The following is a 21,929-nucleotide window of genomic DNA, read 5'->3' on the forward strand; positions in this document are numbered from 1 at the left end:
CAAACACAATTCATAAACCTTGTTTAGATCCCAATTTGAACAAACTTTTTTTTTTTAGATTTTATTTATTTGACAGAGAGAGAGACAGCAAGAGAGGGAACACAAGCAGGGGGAGTGGGAGAGGGAGAAGCAGGCTTCCTGCAGAGCAGGGAGCCCAATGCGGGGCTTGATCCCAGGATTCTGGGATCATGACCTGAGCCAAAGGCAGACGCTTAACGACTGAGCCACCCAGGCACCCCAAACAAACTAACTTTAATAAGACAAATTTTTGAGGCAATTGTTGACATTTGAACACAAACTGGGTATTATAGATACTAAGGAAATTATTTTATTGGGTATGAATAAATGGTATTGTTATATTATCTGTTAAAAATTTATTGGGCATATTTGTCTTCATAAGTTATTTGCTATTGGGTACAACACTCAGTTTTGGATATTATGGGTAATGGTATTATGGCAAATAGGGGTGCCTGTGTGGCTCTGTTGATTAGGCATCTGAATCTTGATTACAGCTGGGGTCGTGATCTCAGGGTTGTGGGATTGAGCCCATGTCAGGCTCTGCTTGTGCTCTCTCGCCCTTCCTCTACATAAATAAATAAATAAATAAAATCTTAAAAAAATAATGGCAAATAAAATAACAATTTTATGCTTGTGATTTAAAAAAAATATATTATCTGTTAGAAATACAAACCAAAGTGGGTTTTTTTTTAAAGATTTTATTTACTTATTTGAGAGAGAGTGAAAGAGAGTGCGGGCGTGTGAGGGGGAGGGGGAGAGGGAGAGGAGAAGCAGACTCCCCGCTGAGCAGAGCCTGTTGTGAGGCTACATCCCAGGACCCTGGGATCATGACCTGAGCTAAAGGCAGATGATTAACCGACTGAGCCACCCAGATGCTCAACATTTCTTATGAGTGTCATCATCCCATTTGTTTTTTTATCTTGTATAGCAGAATTGAATATTCAAACTCACATTATATGGTGCTTCTAGTGGGCTGGAGATAGAAGGAATAAAGGAAAGCACTCATGTGGCAGAAAGATATAAAGCAAGAAGACAAGAAGTATGGAAATACCATCATCTTAAAAGGCTTCATATCTGGTAATTCCACTACTGGGTATTTACCCAAAGAAGACACTAATTTGAAAAGAAAAAATGAAGCCCTATGTTTATTATAGCAATTATTTACAATAGCCAAAGTATGGAAGTGTCCATCCATAGGTGAATGGATAAAAATCTATCCATAGATTAATGGATTAAAATATGGAATGGATATTACTTTATATATATATAAAGGAATATTACTCAGCCATAAAAATGAATGAAACCTTGCCATTTGCAATGACATGGATGGACCTAGAGGATATTAATGCTAAGTGAAATCCGTCAGTCAGAGAAAGAAGAACATATGATTTCACTCATATATGGAATTTAAGAAACAAAACAGGGAGGCCTGGATGGCTCAGTCAGTGGAGCATGTGACTCTTGATCTCGGGGTCATGAGTTCAAGCCCCATGTTGAGCATAGAGAGTACTTAAAAGAAAAAAAAAGAAACAAAACAAATGAACAAAGGAAAAAGAGTCAAACAAAAATACAGACTCTTAAATACAGAAAACAAACTGGTGGTTGCCAGAGTGAGGTAGGTGGAAGTATGGGTGAAAGAAATGAAGGGGATTAAAAGTACACTTAACGTGATGAGCACTGAGAAATATATACAACTGTTACATTATTATAATGTAAACCTGAAACTAATCTAACTGTATATTAATTATACTTGAATTTAAAAAAAACATTACTACTTACATTAGCACTCAAAAATGAAATATTGAACTCTGAAACAAATAATACATTATATGTTAAAAAAAAAAAAAGAAGAAGATAGCAGGAAGGGAAAAATGAAGGGGGGGAAATTGGAGGGGGACACGATCCATGAGAGACTATGGACTCTGAGAAACAAACTGAGGGTTCTAGAGGGGAGAGGCGTGGGGGCAATGGTTAGCCTGGTGATGGGTATTAAAGAGGGCACATACTGAATGGAGCACTGGGTGTTATACACAAACAATGAATCATGGAACATTACATCAAAAACTAATGATGTAATGTATGGTGATTAACATAACATCATTAAAAAAATGAAATATTGAAGTATAAATCTAATAAAATATGTACAAGATCTATATGAGAAATACCTAAAAAGCCCAGAAATAGATCCACATAAGAATAGACCCACACTTATCTTTGACAAAGGAGCAAAGTCAATACAATGGCATAAAGATAATCTTTTCAACAAGTAGTACTAGAGCAACTGGACATGCACTTGAAAACAAAACAAAAAAAGAATCTAAACACAGACCTCATATCCTTCACAAACATTAGCTCAAAATGAATCAAACTAAATGTAAAACAAAACTATAAAACTCCTAGAATATGAAATAGGGGAAAACATAGATGACCTTGGGTATGGCAATGACTTTTTAGCTATAGCACCAAAGGCACAATCCATGAAAGAAATAATAGAATAGACCACTTCATTAAAATTAAAAACTTCTGGGACACCTGGCTGGCTCAGTCAGTAGAGCATGAGACTCTTGATCTCGGGGTCGTGAGTTCAAGCCCCATGTTAGGTGTACAGGTTACTTAAAAATAAAATCTTTTTTTTTTTTTTTTTAAAGATTTTATTTATTTATTTGACAGAGAGAGACACAGCGAGAGAGGGAACACAAGCAGGGGGAGTGGGAGAGGGAGAAGCAGAATCCCCACTGAGCAGAGAGCCCTATGCGGGGCTCGATCCCAGGACCCTGAGATCATGACCTGAGCCTAAGGCAGACGCTTAACAACTGAGCCACCCAGACACCCCTAAAAATAAAATCTTAAAAAAAAATTAAAGCTTCTGCTCACTAAAAGACAGCATCAAGAGAAGGAGAAGACAAGCCACAAACTGGGAGAGAATATTTACAAAAGGTATGTCTGATAAACGACTGTTATCCAAAATATAAAAATCACTCTTAAAACTCAAGCAATAAGAAAACAAACAACCTGATTAAAAGGGGTCCAAGACTTTGAACCTGACCAAATAAGATATACAGATGGCAAATAAGCATATGAAAAGATGCTCCACATCATATGACATCAGGGAAATGCGAACTACACCAACACTGAGGTACCTCTACGCACCTAGTAGAATGACCAAAATCCACAACACTGACAACACCAAATACTGACAAGAACGTGGAGGAACAGGAATTCTCATTCATTGCTGGTGAGAATGCAAAAATGAATCAGCCACTTTGGAAGACAGTTTGGTGGTTTCTTAGAAAAGTAAACATACTTTTACCACATGATTCAGCAATCGTGCTTCTTGGTATCTATTAAAGGATTTGAAAACTTATGTCCACACAAAAAACCTGCACCTGGATGTTGATAGCAGCTTTACTCATAATTGCTAAATTTTGAAAGCAACTAAGATGTTCTGAATTCAGTGGGTAAATGAAAAACTATGAAATGATATATTGAGCACTGGGTGTTATATGCAACTGATGAATCACTAAATGCTACCTCTGAAACTAATACTATATATTAACTAAATTGAATTTAAATTAAAAAATTAAAAAAAATTTTAATTAAAAAACAAGTAATAAAAATTAAATAAAATAAATGAGCTACTATGTCATGAAAAGACATGGAGGGACCTTACTATTAAGTGAAAGAAGCCAATCTGAAAAGTCCATGTACTCTATGATTCTAACTACATGACATTCTGGAAAAGGCAAAACTGTGGAGCCATTAAAATGATCAGTGGTTGTTAGGGGCATGGGGAGGTAGGAATAAATAGAGCACAGAAGATTTTTATGGTAGTGAAAATATCCTATATGAAACCATAATGATGGATACATTTGTCCAAGCCCTTAGAATACACAATGCGAAGAGTGAACCCTATGTAAACTATGGACTCCAGCTGATTATGATGTGTCAATGCAGGTTTATCAATTGTAACGAATCTACCTCTGGTGGAGGATATTGACAATGGGGGTGACTATGTATGTGTGGGGGTAGGGGTTTTATGGGAAATCTCCATACCTTTCCTTCAATTTTGCCATGAATCTTAAACTGCTCTAAAAAATTAAAGCCTTAATTTTAAAAAAGGCTTCAGGTCATTGTTCTCTAGTTTCCAGCAGAGATAGCTTGTACATATTTGATGAACCAAGCATCAGAGCTAACCTCCAAAGGCCAGTCCCAAGCAATGCATATTTGGAAATCCTTAGGTAGAGCTCTTGGCTATATTTCACCTAGTCAGAACGTATATCTGTCCACTGAGGACTACTGTAGCATTCTAGCAGTGGAATACCTTACTTCTTGTCACCTGATTTGGCCTCATTGATTTAATTTCCATTAACTTCTCCCCAATGCTGAAACAATGTCTCTGTACCACAGTGGAAGTCATTATACTTTGTGGTTGCTCTCAGGTTGCCCTCAGGTATATTAAAATACTGTCAAGATATTGATCTTATTAGGAGACGTGTGGAAGGCTACCTTTTCAGATATCTTACTTTGTAAAGGCTCATCTCCCACACAGTTTGTCCAAAAGGCTGATTACTCAATTCACTGAAGGAAGACACTTGATTTCTTCATGAAATGTACCTTTTTGGTGTTGTATAAACATGTAAAATATGTATTAATCACCTAGATTGCTAATTATTATTAAAATGACATTTTCAGCAATAGAAATATAGCTTACTGTGGAACAGTCTATTTTTCTAATTTTATAATAGTTGTATTTCAGAGGAAACCTGTTTTATCAAAATTTGTTTTATAAAAATAATTGTTCAATTGGGAAAAAAAGTTGGAGGGTTAAGTACTCGAGTCCCAGACTCTCAAGTAAGTTATTTTTCCTGCTGGAATGTTTTGTTCTAATAGCAATAATTATACAACTATACAAACTAAATGTACTAGGATAAATCCAGCCATCCAGGTTTTGCCTTATTCTATGCTACCAGAACTATGGTTAGCAGAACAGTTCTTGCATATTCTTATTACTTTATTATCCTGTCACCCATTGTTATGATAAATCAAGTTTACTTAAACATAAAGAAGGCATCTGTGTGGTCTTCCATATGTGTTCTCCCTAAAACCACTTTGCTAATTCCTGATCCCACCATTATTCCATTCAAACCATCAAATATTTATTAAGTACTAACTATTCCCAGACTTTAAACAGACAATGAATTCAATGTTGAACAAGACAACATTACTTCTCCATTAGCTAAATTTTCATTAATGAATATAAACAAAATTTTAATTAACTTGTCCTATTAAAAACAATTTGATGATAATTGGAGTTATTACTGAAATACCCATATTAAGATTAGAGAAAAAAGTCTAAAAAAAGAAAAGTCTCTTATAATCTCTTACCCTTGGAGTTAGCCACTATTATAATTTTTGAATATTTGTTTTCAGGCTTTCATCTATGATTTTACAGAGATACAATCTTTTCTTTTTTTTTAAGATTTATTTGTTTATTTGAGAGAGAGAGAGAGAGCATGTGAGTGAGCACGAGCACAGGGAGGGGCAGAGGAAGAGAATCTTCAAGCCAACTCCCCTCTGAGCATGGAGCCCAACATGAGGCTGGATCTCATGACCCAGGAGATCATGACCTGAGTCAAAACGAAGAGTTGGACGCTTAACCAACTAAGCCACCTAGGCGCCCTGAGATATAGTCTTTTCTTTCTTTCTTTATTTTTTTTTAAAGATTTTATTTATTTATTTGACAGAGAGAGAGAGTGAGCACACAAGCAGGGGGATTGGCAGGCAGAGGGAGAGGGATAAGCAGGCTCCCTGCCAAGCAGGGAAACCAATGTAGGGCTCGATCCCTGGACCCTGGGATCATGACCTGAGCAGAAGGCAGACACCTAACCGACCAAGCCACCCAGGCAACTCTATAATCTTTTCTTTAAACAAAGTGTGACCATATTAAATATATAGTTTATATACACTTGTGTTCACTGAATGAGAATATTTTTATGTTATTAAATACTTGTTGAAAATATAATTTTTTATTATTTTTTAAATATCCTAGCTAGTTGCTCCAAATGCTTCCTATTGTAAATAAAGCTGTGGTTCCCATGCACCTTTGACCGTACCACAGAAAAGTTCCTAACTAAAAGAAATTTTAGAAGTTAAATTCCCAGATCAAAGTGTGTGAACAATTTTAAGGCTGTTGATGTGTATTTCCAAATTGGATTTCTTTTTAGAAATGTACCGATTTCTGGGGCGCCTGAGTGGGTCAGTCATTGGGCGTCTGCCTTCGGCTCAGGTCACGATCCCAGGGTCCTGGGATCGAGCCCCGCATCGGGCTCCCTGCTCGGCGGGAAGCCTGGTTCTCCCTCTCCCACTCCCCCTGCTTGTGTTCCTTCTCTTGCTGTGTCTCTCTCTGTCAAATAAATAAATAAAATCTTTAAAAAAAAAAAAAGAAATGTACTGATTTCTAAAGCTACCAAAAAATAGCATATGAACACCCATATAGCAGTACCCATTACTAGAATAAAATATTATCTCTTTATCAGACCAATTGTAGAGTTATTTTCTAACTGGTAGTGAAAATTTAATTTTTAAAACTATCATTATTTAAATTTTTCATCATATTAATACTCGAGGAATATTAAGGGATAATCAGAGAGATTTTTATGGACTATAAATTATTTTTAATTCTACTTAGAAGCCATTCATTTAAAAGAAGAAATTCCTAAAATATAAAACATATATGTTAAACTTCTAGATATTTTAAAGATAACTGAGTTCAAAATATCTAATTAGCCCAATACCCCCTTTCCCATATACTTATGAGAACATATCCAATTATCTTCAAAAAGGCAATTAAAATTACTATTAATAATCTTAATACTAGGACATGTTATAATTCATTTGATAATTACATTTCCCACAAAGATACTGTCAACATAAACTGTGAAACTGCAGATCCATCCTGTTTACAAGTATCAGAGACAATATGCTCACTATTCTGTTGTACTTAAATGTTGTATTGCAGTTTTTCTTAACAGGTAATACGTGACATGAAACATGTCTGATTTTATGCTTCATAACTTCCATTCTGATGTTTAACATTAAGAAATTATATTTATGTATCACACATGTCAGAAAATAATTTAAATAAACTAAGAAAAATAATAACAACCATGCCTTTCATTTCACATGCAAAATATAAATCTTTTACTCATAGATATCAAAGAACCATCTGCAATCAGAAATGCAAACCATTTATATTTTCTGATTTATGTAGCTAACATTAAATATCTAAGTGTTCTTGTTTTATATTTTCAGAAATTTATGAATCAAAATATTAAGTCATAAAAATAAAAATCAAGAGACTACCTTTTAAGATTGACTCATGAGGGTTTTTTTGGTTTGTTTTTTTAAAGATTTTATTTATTTATTTGACAGAGAGAGAGACACAGCAAGAGGGGGAATACAAGCAGGGGGAGTGGGAGAAGGAGAAGTAGGCTTCCCGCTGAGCAGGGAGCCCGATGTGGGGCTTGATCCTAGGACCCTGGGATCATAACCTGAGCCGAAGGCAGACGCTTAATGATTGAGGCACCCAGGGCCCGACTCATGAGTTTTAAAAATTCATTGTTCTAGGGGCTCTTGGGTGGCTCAGTTGGTTAAGCATCTGCCTTCGGCTCAGGTCATGATCCCAGGGGCCTGGGATGGAGCCCTGCATGGAGCCCAACATAGCATCGGGCTCCCTGCTCGGTGGGGAGCCTGCTTCTCTCTCTCTCCCTCTGCCATTCCCCCTGCATGCACTCTCTGGCTCTATCTCTCTGTCAAATAAATAAATAAAATCTTTTTTAAAAATTCATTATTTCTATTCTTTATTCTGATTTTTATAACAAGGAAAAAAATGTAATTATTTTGATTTTAAAAACATACACTGGAAAATGTGCCATTTAAACCAGGCTGAAGTTTACATTATTTATTGCTATTTTTCTTAAAAAATATGCATTAGAATAAATATTTTTCTAAGCTTCAAAATAAATACAGTACATGGTTCTGGCATATTTATTTTTTTTGAAGAGGTGCTCTGAATCTTAGACAACATAAATACTAGGCAGTGTGGTGGTTGCCATAGTAACAAATAAATAGCATAAAAATACGTTCCATTTTTCAAATGTATACACTTTTTTCATAAATATGCATATTTTATAGGTAAAGGATTATTCAACTCTTGCTTTACCTTCCCTTTTAGAGAGAGAAACATCTAATTCTTTAGAAATAAAAGATTATCATGCAGCAATAGAGTAGGCTCAAAAAAGTTTTAAAATGCCATATGGGAAATCTTAAGGTTTTTATGTCAATTTTCCAAAATGAAGATAGGAAAAAAAACTCCTTTCATTTTAGATTACTTTAATGGTCAGTTCTTAAGGTAAGGATAAAATTGCATAAAATTCTTTTCCTCCCAAGCATGAAATTCCCTTTTATTTTGCATAAGTTTTATTATTGCCATGCATTAAATGTAGCACTTGACCATGGAAAGCTGAAAGCTCTGTTGATCACAAAGAAGCCCAAGAAGTTTAATACTAACCTATGAGCTACTACGTGAATAAATGATCTGAAAATATTTATGCCAATGTGCTAAATTGGATTTCAAAGAGTTCTTTCCTTTCTCCTCTCCCTTCATTAAAATACAATCTTCCTGTTTACAGATATCCTAGTAGTCACAAAAAGGATATTGATAAAGTGTTCTGAGTTTTATACTTACAGCTAAAGAGGACTTACCATACATTTTATAGGGTTGGAGAGGGGCGATGTGATAGGCCATGATGTCAAATTTGAAATCTATTGAAAGTTACTGAGGTAAGCCAACCAAAACAGAACAGGAAGATTGCTCAATTATTACTGGGAGACAAATCCTTCAAATCCAATTACATTAATTTGGACTTCCAATTTGTTTCAGTAACAGCTATCATGTAACATTCTCTTAGAGTGAGAATTCAAAATTTTAAAAGATCACCATCTAGGCAGAGTGCCAAATAAGAGGTGACAAAGCAGTGCCGTGGGGCTTACCTTGTGCTAACTCCTTGATGGAGAAGCCATGTGCTGTAATGGCTGAGCAAGACTGAACTAGCCTGTGAGAGCAACATCCTCATCACGCATAGATATGATCCCACTTATTCTTATTGAAGAGAAATCAAGTTTTTTCTTGGGGGAGATAGTAAATTTAAACTTTAAGAAGTCCAAAAAATGAATTAAGATATTAGTCAACTTTTATGACTATTGGAATAGAATAAGTTACACAGATGATGTGACTAGTGCAAAAGGAAAAAAAAAATCTTGTCAGTCCTCTTTCCTCCCAATCTTTTAAACTGTATCCCTCTCCTTTTACTATCTTAAAATGGCGGGATAATATCCCTGGAGACTGGAAAAGGGAAAACATACCCATCTTTAAAACAAGAGAAACATGATTTGGCAATTAGACAGCTTAGTTTAACCTGGGAACATGCAATAACAAATTAAACAACCAATTAGTAACACCTAGAAGGGCATAAAATACTGGAAAACAACCAACATAATATCTCAAAGGCCATATATGCCAAATGAACTTAATATCTTTTTTTTCTGATAGAATGGGACAGGTCATATTGTCAAGTAAGAAGTGAATAGTGTAGTCTATTTCAGGGTTGTAAGACTTTTTATTCTATTCTCCAATTCAGGGTAAGCAAAAACGGTTAAGAAGAAAAGAATGTAAAAACTGTCTTCATTGCTAAACCAATGACTATTGACACACTTCCTCTCTCCTGAGGATCTGTTTCAGAACTCTTTATTGATGACTAGTCAAGAATCTTGACCTTTTTTTTTTAAGATTTTATTTATTTATTTGACAGAGAGAGACACAGTGAGAGAGGGAACACAAGCAGGGTGGGTAGGAGAGGGAGAAGCAGGATCCCTGCCGAGCAGGGAGCCCCATGCAGGGCTCGATCCCAGGACCCTGGGATCATGACCCAAGCCAAAGGTAGATGCCCAATGACTGAGCCACCCAGGCACCCCAATCTTGACCTCTTTTATATTTAGCTCTACCATGTCAGATCCCTGAGATGTCTCAAAATTTTAAAGTTTATTTCCTTAGTTTTCTTTCCAATTTGTTGACCCTTCTTTTCCCTAGGGATCTTAAATGGCTTGTTGCTTCAACTAAGTGATGCTGCATTGGGACAAGATATAAATCCATTTTAGGTAGAAATTTTGAGAAGGAAAGAGGGAATGCTTTGTGAATAAAATTAAAAGGATTTTCTATGACTAGAGAAAGTGATAAGTAATGGAATGGTATTTAAATAGAAGTGCTCATAAAAACACTCAAAACTTGAATAGTGTGAAGAATTGCTGTTATTTGGTTAGAAAAGGGAGATATGTAAAGAAGATCAAGTGTGTGGAGTCAAGAAATGAACCCAATTTTCAAGGAGAGAAGTCTCTGTGTCATATGACCAACCAACTAATTACACAAGTGGGTCAGAAGAATAACTATGGTGGAAAGAGGCACCAGTTGAAAAAGGAAGTAAAAAATCTGGTCTCTAATACAGAATCAGACAAGAAGCAACTGCTATGTTGAACTAAGCTGCCTATTGTACTAGGAGAATTGTTGTTCCTCATTATGTAATTAATACCCTTGTTTTCCCAGCTTCTGTTACTATTTACATTTATATACCTTAGGAAGAAAAAAATTTGATCCCTGAATTGTTTGTTTGACCCTAACTATTTTTCTAACCCTAAATACCATGTAAACAATCAATCAGAGATGCTCCCAAGTTAGAGAGGAAAGTGTCCCTGGGACATTATCTATGTGGGTAAATCAAGAAGGAAATGGGGCGGGGTGCATGGTGGCTCAGTTGGTTGAGCATTAGACTCTTTTGATTTCGGTTTGGGGCATGGTCTTGGGGTCCTGGGATTGAGCCCCACCTCAAGCTCAGCGGGGAGTCTGCTTGAGGATTTTCTCCCTTTGCCCCTCCCTGCTCTCTAAAATAAATAAATCTTAAAAAAAAAAAAAAAAAAAGAAGGAAATGGGAGCAAGTAACAACTCCAACCTTCCTCTCCTGCACTCTCCCAACACAAACCAGTCACATCCCTCTCTTCCACTCTCACAATATTCCAGAATGTTTCTACATTATGAAAAAGTTTTGCCAGATAAAGCTGACTTCATTTTATTACTAACAAATACTAAAAACAGAGGGGAATACTTATATTTCCCAAGCCAGGACTATAATCAATAATTTATTTTAATAGCTGAAGAAAAAATAAAGAAAATAATCATGTAGATTCAGAAAACATGAAGGCAGTGCAGTGGAAAGGAAAGACCTCTGGAACTAACCCAAGAAATTCTAGGGTTGTGACCTTAGTTTTGGGCCGGGCCTGGGGCAAATCCTAAACTTTCTTGGGCTCATTTTCCCTAAGAAAAGACAAGGAAGAATGATAGCACAGGGGAACTCTATAAAGTTCTTCTATCTGTATAGTTTTAGCCATTTAGTGGAAGAGCTTTCACATACGGGAGCTAAGGCAGTGTGACAGAAAATGCATAATATGTGGACTCAGCTAACTTGAGTTTGAATCTTGCCTCCGCCCTTCCTCAGTCTTATTTCCCTATGTGTATGACAATAGCATCTGCCTTACCTACCTTACAGAATTGTTATATAGATCAAATAAGGAAATATAAATAATGTGTGAAAGTGTTAATCATAAACATTAGACCTCATTTTTGTATTTAGTTCTGCATCTTGCACTAAAAAAGAAATTTTAGAAAAGGTAGAATGTGTTCCAGAGACTCCTTATTATCAGAGAAGATGTAATATTTATAATTTACAATTTAGGAGTGTCTGTTTCCTCAGCTATTGATTTGCTAAGAGTGTCACAGTTGGACAGCCCAGGTTCCTATGAACTCAGGTGTTACAGGAAAAATACATAAGATTTCAAAACCAATTATAAGTAGAGACTTTGGCTCAAAAGTCAAATAGCTATGTTGGTTAGTGGTATGTTAGACATAGAAAGAAAGGGGGGGGAGTAGAAAGACAGGAAAAGGAGAATTGGCTGTGCTGTAGAAAGAATCAGCTTGACGTCTAGACTAACACTAAGATAAGGAATATGAGCAGAAAGGAGTTGAGGGCATTGGGAATCACCATTCTGATTCTATAAAGTGTGCTAGTTGGAACTGCCTTATAGATGAAGGAAGTCCCGGTAGAAAAAATAAACTGGAAGGTCATCAGATGTAAAGAATAACATATTTGGAAAGCTTAGCCAGTAAAAATATTATGAAACTGGGCTACTAAATGTAAGGATCTCAACCTTTTTTACTCATAATTTGCTTTTATCATTACGCTATCTGAATTTTCACTGAGTAAATATGTAATGAATTTCAGATGGCTCTCCTCAAGTTTCCAGAACACAGAAAGTTCATTTGTGAAGGCCTGGCACTTTTACTTGATATATATAAAATGAGAAAATATATATACACACATATATATACGTACACATTATATACACACATACATTATATAAATATATATAATCAAATATAAAATAAGGAGAATGATTCCTAAGATGCATATACTCAGTTTTATTGATTTATAATCATATTATCATATAGATTATGACCTTCATAAATAAAGATGGATCCAGGAAGGCATGCCTCTCTAAGAGATGTACGCCATGGAGCAAACCACAGCAAAAAGGTAAAAAAGACAGGACTGACACAAGACACAGCATCATTAGTGCAATGAAATTCAACTCCATTCATTAAGTATGTACTGATAACCAACTAAAACCTATGATTAGAGAGATATCAAAATATAAATTAATTATTTTGGTAAAATTAATCCAAATATATTTCTAATCATTTCAAATGGTGTAAGCTTGCCAATTCTCCTTGTACTAAAGATTCTCATCTAGTTTTTGGACCAATCTTTGCTCCAAAAGTCCAAGGCTGGGGAACCAAGTAACAATAGCACATGAGTCCTAACAACAGCTGAAGCAAGACACTGGGGAAATAGCATTTACCATGGACTGGGGCTAAAAGAATTGTTAACAGAGGACCTAGAAAAATCTTCTTTTACATCTTGTTATACTTTCTTATCTTATTTCTTTTGCAGGATCACCTGACTTTAACCTAGGACTAACATAAGATCTATTTCTAAGTATATCTTTCACTGTATTGATATACCTGAATATTGTATATATGCATATTAACAAATTCACTATCTCATTTTTTAAAGGTTTTATTTATTTTATTTATTTATTTTTTTAAAAGATTTTATTTATTTATTTGACAGAGACAGAGATAGCGAGAGCAGGAACACAAGCAGAGGGAGTGAGAGAGGGAGAAGCAGGCTTCCTGCCGAGCAGGGAGCCCGATGTGGGACTCGATCTCAGGACTCTGGGATCATGACCTGAGCCGAAGGCAGATGCTTAACGACTGAGCCACCAAGGCATCCCTAAAGGTTTTATTTTTAAATAATCTCTACACCCAACATGGGGCTCAAATTCACAATCCTGAGGTCAAGAGTCACATGCTCTACCAACTGAGCCAGCCAAGCACCCCAACCATCTCATTGTTTAAATTAGATTTTTAAAATGCTGAATTTAAATGATATGTGTACATTGTACTATGGAATAATTTTTCCTTTTCTTGTACTGAAATGAGAAAAGTAATTTATGTTACCCCAAATCAAAATAAAAACTAAAAATTAAGTTAATATTCATAGAGACTAACACTGCAGATCAGGATTTATATTACAAAGACAAAAATCACATAGTGTTTCAAATTAATATATCTGACTGTCTTTCTCTAATGCTCCTGCTTCACCTGCAGCACATCAGACAAGGTAATAATTTATGATAATCATATGAAAATATACAATTAATATTCATCACCTCTCATTCCTCATCACTTTAGATGATCAGTAATGCAGAGTGAAAATGCTGTCAGATTTCTAATTGCTTTGTAATGGGCTTGAAACAGGGAAATCATTAAAGGCAAACAATCTGTCATTTGTCTGTTACTTTATCTATCACACAAAAAAACTCATTAAAGAAATTGCTAATGAACTACAAAAGACTATACTCATGGTGCTTCTACAGTAGATTAACAAGTATTACTATAAATTGCTTAAAATATTTTAAAAATATCATATTTTTTGGAAATTCATCAGAAAACATCTATCTTCAGTATATTTTTTAAGCCGTATGGTTTCATTATTTTGGCATCTAATCCATCATTGCAGAAGTCCCTTTAGCATGTAAGATTTGTTTTTCATCAGTCTCTAAATAATTCAACTGAAAGGTTTCAAGAAGAGGCTGAAATGCTAAATGTGTTTATTACTAGTAAATTGACACAAGTAAAAAAATAGTACTATAATAACAACCCTAACGCTAAGTAAAGAATATATTTCAAAATTTGATTTTTACTCTCATAATTCCATGGATTTTGAATTGTTGAAGTTGCAATGTTTCATTTATCTTAATGCTATCATTATACAAAAATTATATCCAACTATTAAAATTGACCATAATATTATTAACCTCTGCATAACATTAACTAATTTGAAATTTTGAAGATATTAACCAATACTAAAATGTTTCATAATATTACATCAAATAATTTGGGAGGGGAAAACAAACCATTTCTTTAAATGATCACATCCAATTTTATATGTCTTTATCAGTGCTACCTTTCTATATGAGATACTTAGTATTAAAAAAATCTGTAGGGCCACCTGGGTTGCTCAGTCAGTTAAATGTCTGCCTTCAGCTCAGGTCATGTTCCCAGGGTCCTAGGATCGAGCCCCGCATCGGGCTCCCTGATCAGCAGGGAGCCTGCTTCTCCCTCTGCCTACTGTTTCCCCTGCTTGTGCTCTCTCTCTCTTTCTGACAAATAAATAAATAAAATCTTTAAAAAAATAAAAACAAGTAAATTAAAAAATCTACAATAATGACACTAATCTAGTTTTAAAAACAAAGAGGTACATAAACAAAAAACCTAGTAATGTTTTGTTGGGTATACAGTCCAGTCTCATTTTATTTTTGAAAAAAATATGAGAGTGATCATGTTTTTCATTATGCTATTGATGAACTGAATCATGAATTTATTTCCTACAACAAAACATAAGAATCTTAGTAATAAAGTCAAACTTTTAAAAACTATGTAGATCTATTCATATCTATTGGAATATACCCAAATTTAAAAACCTAAATGCAATGGCATGTTCAGATGGGTGCCATGGTTGAATATAGGAGTTAATTCCAAGCTAACTTCAAAAGGTTCCATAACACTCTGGAAACATCTTCATTATACTCTCTAATTGACTTAAACAGACTTCATATCAACTGTTTAACACATTTTAACCTACAAATTAACACCCCTTGATCATTCAGATTAACCTTTCTTCTGTGAGTCAATTACATGACTAAAATAAACTTAAAAAAATTCGGTTTAAAAAAATTAAAATGGAGAAGGAAGAATGCTTTAAAAAAAGGATATAGGGGCGCCTGGGTGGCTCAGTCGTTAAGTGTTTGCCTTCAGCTCAGGTCACGATCCCAGGGTCCTGGGAGGCTCAGGTCATGATACTGGGGTCCTGGGATGGAGCCCCAGGACGGGCTCCCTGCTCAGTGAGGAGTCTGCTTCTCCCTCTGCCCCTCCCCCCTTCATGCTCGCACTCTCTCTCTCTGTCAAATAAGTAAATAAAATAAAATTTAAAAAGCTTTAAAAAAAAGAATAGGGGAAATATGTTTGGTATTTATTACGATTACTAAAGAGAAACAGAAAATGTATTATTGACAGAATCTTTAATAGGTTCATGGAAAGATGAAAACATCAGATGAGAAGAAGGTAGTAAGACAGGAACAAAAATTCCGGGTAAGATAAAGACCTCTAAAAGGTCTGAAACAAGGTTGAAAGAACACTGACATAACTAAAGTTAAAAAACAAGAAAAACACAGCAACAGGTGTGGTGTCAGCAAAAGTATTTACCTCTTTGTCTCTCCTGCTCAGTACACTGCCTTGCTCAAATTCATGAATTTTCACTGATGGTTACCACTGGAAAGACAAGAGAGAGAGGAAATCAAGTGAAGACAACGAGTAAGCGGGAAAACACAAAAATAAAAAACCATTTCTATTTTTTTTGAAGATTTTATTTATTTATTTGAGAGAGAGAGCAGGAGCAGTGGGGAGGGGCAGAGGGAGACATCCCACCGGACACAGGGCTCCTTCCCAGGACTCCGGGATCATGACCTGAGCCAGGGGCAGACAGATGCTTAACCGACTGAGCCACCCAGGCGTCCCTGAAAAATCATTTCTAAAAGAGGTGGGATTGGGGCATCTGGGTGCCTCAGTCATTAAGCGTCTGCCTTCGGCTCATGTCACGATCCTGAGGTCCTGGGGTGGAACCTGGCATCAGGCTCCCTGCTCGGCGGGGGGCCTGCTTCTCCCTCTCCCACTCCCTCTGCTTGTGTTCCCTCTCACTGTGTCTCTGTCAGATAAATAAATAAAATCTTTAAAAAAAATTAAAAAGGTGGTATTGTTCAATAGGGCTGATTCTCAGTACCATCTAAAGCTTTATGACAGTATGCCAAATAAAGAAAAAAAGTTTCTCTAATTCTAACTATTCATCTCTCCCTTCCATTAAAACTTAATACTTCAATGTTTAAAACTTAATACTTCCATACATCTCTCTGTATTAGCCTCATTTTGAGGAAAGATTTCAGTCGTTCAGGAAATCTACCTTCTTCTATCACCTAAATTAGTAACTGTCACAGCACCTGCATTTCCTCTGGCGTAGCACTTCCTACAGTTACTTTAGTTGCTTCTTTAATTGTCTATTTACCCAGATAAACTCTAAGCTTTTACAAGGGCTACAGCCAACTGTCTTGTGTCTCTTGTAACAAAGTGTGGGACACATAGTAGACACTCAGTAAGGGGTTTGTAGATTGAATGAGTAAGTGAGTGAAGGCTCTGTCTGTACTCTGTGTGTATATGCGTGTGTTTATCTCATCAGTAGCTTATTCTTTTTTTTTTTTAAAGATTTTATTTATTGACAGAGAGAAACAGCGAGAGAGGGAACACAAGCAGGGGGAGTGGGAGAGGGAGAAACAGGCTTCCCGCCGAGCAGGGAGCCCAATGTGGGGCTCGATCCCAAGACCCTGGGATCATGACCTGAGCCAAAGGCAGATGCTTAATGACTGAGCCACCCAGATGCCCCTCATCAGTAGCTAATTCTTGATGGTTTTCCTATCTTCCCAGTAGATTTTAAGTTGCTGTAGGGGCAACCATCTAATTTCAGAACATAACCATAAAGTTTTGTGGTACTTAAAAATAAATACAGCTTAGTTCACTGATATGAAAATCCTAAAAACTCAGAGATAAACAAGATCAAGGAAATTAAAGAAGAGTTGGTAATGAAACCAGTAGAAAGAGCCAAGTAAATATAAATATAATCCTAGGATAAAAATAGCAGAACTACACTGTATATATTGCAAATATTAACCAGCAATAAGAAGCACAATTTACTAATATGATCTCAAATTAAGAATTTATTAATGTGTGGTAGACATTAGTTAATGGGCAGACAAATATTAAAGTAATAAATTGAGTAAAAATTGATTTTTGTCATCACTACAACCAAGCGTCTTAAACCCCTGCTATATCTATACTATAAGCCATACTTACATCTACATCTATACCTACATTTAACTCTACTTGATCAATCATCTTGATTATTTTTTGGCCAATCATCTTGAAATTAAATATTTAATGTATGTCTATCCTGTTTATGTTAAATGTTGATGACACGAGAATTAAGAGGTTTTTGCCCATGCTTTTAATTTATCCACAAACTATATATTTCAACAAACATTTGGGTTTGGGGGTCATTTTTCCAACTCAATAGTTTGTAGCTTTCATTTGCTCTGTTTGGAAATTCCTAAAATATAGCTATGAATTCTTAATGTTCTAATAGTCAAAACTCAGGAACAAATATTTCACTATTAATAATAATAACAGGGGCGCCTGGGTGGCTCAGTTGGTTAAGCGACTGCCTTCGGCTCAGGTCATGATCCCGGAGTCCCGGGATCGAGTCCTGCATCGGGCTCCCTGCTGTCAGCAGGGAGTCTGCTTCTCCCTCTGACCCTCCCCCCTCATGCTCTCTCTCTCTATCTCATTCTCTCTCTCAAATAAATAAATAAAATCTTTAGAAAAAAAAAAATAATAATAATAACAACAAAAGCTAACCTTTCCTGAGTATTTACTACTTTCAGGCATTATTATCTCATTGAATCCTCACAACAAACCTAGAGGGAGATACTATTATTATTCCTTTTTTACAGAGAAAGAAACCAAGGCACAGAGATTAGTTAACTTAAAATGTTCATATAACCAGTAAGAGACAGAGTCTGGATTCAAAACTATGCAGTCTGACTCTAGACTTCATGCTCTTTTTTTTTTTTTTTTTTTTTAAAGTAGGCTCCATGACCAGTGTGGAGCCCAACACAGGGCCCAAACTCACAACCCTGAGATCAAAACCTGAGCTGAGATCAAGAGTCAGATGCTTAACTGACTGAGCCACCCAGGCACCCCTAGACTTCATGCTCTTAACCATTATGCTAACACAATTTCTATTTCTGCTATGTTAGTTTTACATAAAATGGGTAACTTACCTTCTTAAAATAAGAAAGTGAGAAACAAGCCTATTATAGATACACATCATTAGAACTTCAGAGATGTGGCACAATAGCTGGTGCTTAGTTTCTCTGAGAGGTGTCCCTGCCCTCACAGAGCTTATGGAATTAGGGAATCAGAACATACATCCAAAATGTATGATAGTACCCTTGGGATAGGATGGGTACAAATGAGGAGGACATACAGGACTGGCTACAAAAGTTGAGGGGAGGAACTAATTTCTAAGGATTGAGTCAGCATAAAAGGCTTGATGGAAGAGATGGGTCTGAAAAGAGGAATAAAATTGGTAGGTGGAAGCAAAGAGCAAAAGTGGTATAAGCAAGGAGAACTACCTGAGCAAAATTATGGATGAAGTACCAAGAAAAGGTCCCATTGTTTAAATGTTTCATGTGTGGAGGTAATAAGCGATGAGGCTTGAAAACTAAGGATAATATTTGGGAGGTAAGTGAATGCCAGGTTAAGGAATTAGGATTTTATCCTCTATTTTATTTATTTACTTATTTTTTGAAGTAAGCTTTACACCCAATGTGGGGCTTGAACTCACGACCCTGAGATCAAGAGTCATGTGCTTTACTGACTGAGCCAGCTGGGCACCCCAAGATATTATCCTTTAGACCTGGCCTGTTCAATACAGCAGTCACTAGTTAGATGTGGCTATGGAACACTTAAGATGTGGCAAGTCCAAACTGAGATGAGCTATACAGGTAAAATACACAGGTAAAATACACTAAATCTTTAGTATGAAAAAACAATGTAAAATGCCTCATTAATAAGTTCTACATTGATTATATTTTGAAATGATCATACTCTGAATATATTGGGTTAAATAAAATGTATTATTAAAATTCATTTCACCTGTGTCTTTTTACTTTCCTAATGTGGCTACTGGGAAATTTAAAATCATATATGTGGTTTGTATTTGTGGCTTACATATTTCTATTGGGCAATAATGCTCTAGAAAATGAAAAATGAAGACAAATGAGCAGGGATTCATGTAAAAAGTGTTTTAAGAAGTTTATTCTGGTATAAATAAATTCAGATTGTAAGACAACTGATTTGGTTTTTCAATAAGTCAATGGCAGGAAAAGAAAAAACAAAACCAAGATAGTAGTGAAGTGGGATTGCTACAGCTTAAAAAATACTAAAGAGACAGAACAATCAAATGCAACGTGTAGCCTTTGTTTGGATCATGATTCAAGCAAACGAACCATAAAAAGACATTTCTGAGACAACTAAGGAAATAGAGACTAGATACTGTCGATGAATTATTGATCATTTCAGCAGAATGACATTATGGAGATGAAAGAAAAAGTTGCAAACTAAAGTATGCTTTACTGATGTGAGCTAAAGTATGTCGAGATGAAATGACTGAACACTTGGGAACTGCTGGGGGAAAAAGGGTGTACCTCTTACTATCTAAACCTAAATAAATACATACATACACACAGCACACACACACACACACACACACAAATATGAAAGTATGAATTGAGAAAATTGAGGTACTGTGATCAGACTTTTCAGAATCTGACTTAAAAAAAGGGAATAAAAGAGAAAACACAATCAAAGTAATGTGCTCTGGCTGTAAAAACTGGATGATCTGAGCTTAACTATCTATGAGGAAGGACTAAGCAGTGGAAAGGGGGGTATTTGAGGGCTAAAAAGTTCAAGGGGGTGTCATTCTGTATAGGAGGTATTCAGAACAACACTTAATTCTATCACACATTTCCTTAGGACCACACAGAAGGTATGAAGGTATGTTGGAACCAGGACTAAAATCAGATCCTCTGACTTGGCATAATGCTCTTTTGTGCCTAATTTTAAACATGACAAAATTCTATGGAGAGCCCAATTTATACTTTTTGCTTTAGATTTTCTTTCTTATGTCATTCAGTTATTCTTTATACCATCATTAAATAATTGACCATATTAAAATATTTTATTTAATGTACTTAGGTTTATCTTGACTGCTTCTCAAACTGAGATTTGGTAGAAGAAAGGTAAAAAAGAAGGAAAGCAAATTTAAGCAGTAATAACAACATAGCTATCTTAACATTTCCAAGTGAAATTTAAATCATTCTGCCAAAACACAAGATGCAGTTTCACCTCTGGGAACAATGCAAGGAAGAGAGGTCAACGTGAGCCAAGTAGTAGAGAGAAGAGACAGTAAAAGGGAACAACAGAAGGAAAGGGAGAGGCAAGAAGGAAAAAACTACCAAAAAACCTAACAGTGCCCATTTGTAGGGCCCAGCAACTGCCTCAAAGCAGAGCCGTTTATTCTTTTTCCGTAAGCTTGGAAAGATTGCCTGGCTTCCCTGGTAATATGCACACTTACTAAGAGTCCTCTTCTGCTGCTATACAATTAGCTATTTGGCCTTGATCCTTGCTTCCTCATCTACCAAATGGGAATATTAACACCTGCCTTACTGGTTTCACTGGATTGAAGTGAAAGTGAAGCAAGTTGGTAAGTATGAAAGGACTTTGAAAAGTTATCGGTTGCTAAGATCATCTACAAGAAATAATTAAGTTGAACATCTTTTCTAGAAAAAACTATTAAAACTGAAAAAAAAAAAAAACAACCCACCTTCAATCGGTATAGGTTTTCTCTTAATTTTCGAATGAGAACATTCTAAGGGAAGTGTAAAGACGAGGGAGGATTAGATCTCCTCATCCTTCACAGGCTCCTACCCCACCACTCCCCTACCCTCCTCCCCAGCCCGAGAACTGTCACCAACCACCAAAGGATTGGGAGCAGGGTAGGGTAAGCGGAGGAAGCCCAGGGCGAAGAGGGCGTGGTGCTCGCTGAGGGAGAGGAGAGACGCCAAAGTCTCGGACTTGGGACTAGAGGGAGTTAGAATGAGGCGAAGGACACCTTTTTCCAAAGCTCAGGCACTTACTGCTTGTAACTCCTTGGAAGCGAAGACTGGTTACTATAGCGACCGCGTCCAGGAAGGCGGAGCGCCCCTTGCGTTCGGTGCCTCGGCCACAAGGGCTCGACTAGAAACGTGGTCACGTCAGGGCAATGACTTCCGGCGGAAGGAGAAGCCGGTTCCGGGTTTTGGCCGACTTCAGGCGAGGAGTGGGTGATGAGGACTCTAGGAGTTTGGTAAGTTCGATATCGAGTAAGGCCAGGAGAGGGTAGCCGCTTGTGGCTGGGCGGTACAGCCGAAATGAATACAGTGGATTCCTAAGTCTCGATTAGGAATCGCCCCCCCCC

At 36.3% G+C, this 21,929-nt stretch overlaps 2 protein-coding genes across 3 annotated transcripts in view; one reads left to right on the forward strand and one right to left on the reverse strand.

Annotated features, from left to right (window-relative positions):
• The window catches only part of DCDC1 (doublecortin domain containing 1), a 465,966-nt gene extending 444,273 nt beyond the window's left edge, over positions 1–21,693 (reverse strand). Inside the window, exons 1-2 of the mRNA XM_032415097.1 lie at positions 21,610–21,693; positions 16,010–16,075 (exon numbers count right to left, since the gene is read on the reverse strand). The gene's annotated coding sequence lies outside the window, so the exon portion shown is untranslated. The remainder of the gene's footprint in view (positions 1–16,009; positions 16,076–21,609) is intronic.
• Positions 21,694–21,729: 36 nt separating this feature from the next.
• Positions 21,730–21,929, forward strand: part of DNAJC24 (DnaJ heat shock protein family (Hsp40) member C24) — a 65,451-nt gene continuing 65,251 nt past the window's right edge. For both annotated transcript variants that reach the window (XR_004300642.1, XM_032413875.1), the window contains exon 1: positions 21,730–21,818. The gene's annotated coding sequence lies outside the window, so the exon portion shown is untranslated. The remainder of the gene's footprint in view (positions 21,819–21,929) is intronic.

The sequence above is a fragment of the Phoca vitulina genome, unplaced genomic scaffold (genome assembly GCF_004348235.1).
Source record: "Phoca vitulina isolate PV1807 unplaced genomic scaffold, GSC_HSeal_1.0 scaffold16, whole genome shotgun sequence".
NCBI lineage: Eukaryota > Metazoa > Chordata > Mammalia > Carnivora > Phocidae > Phoca > Phoca vitulina.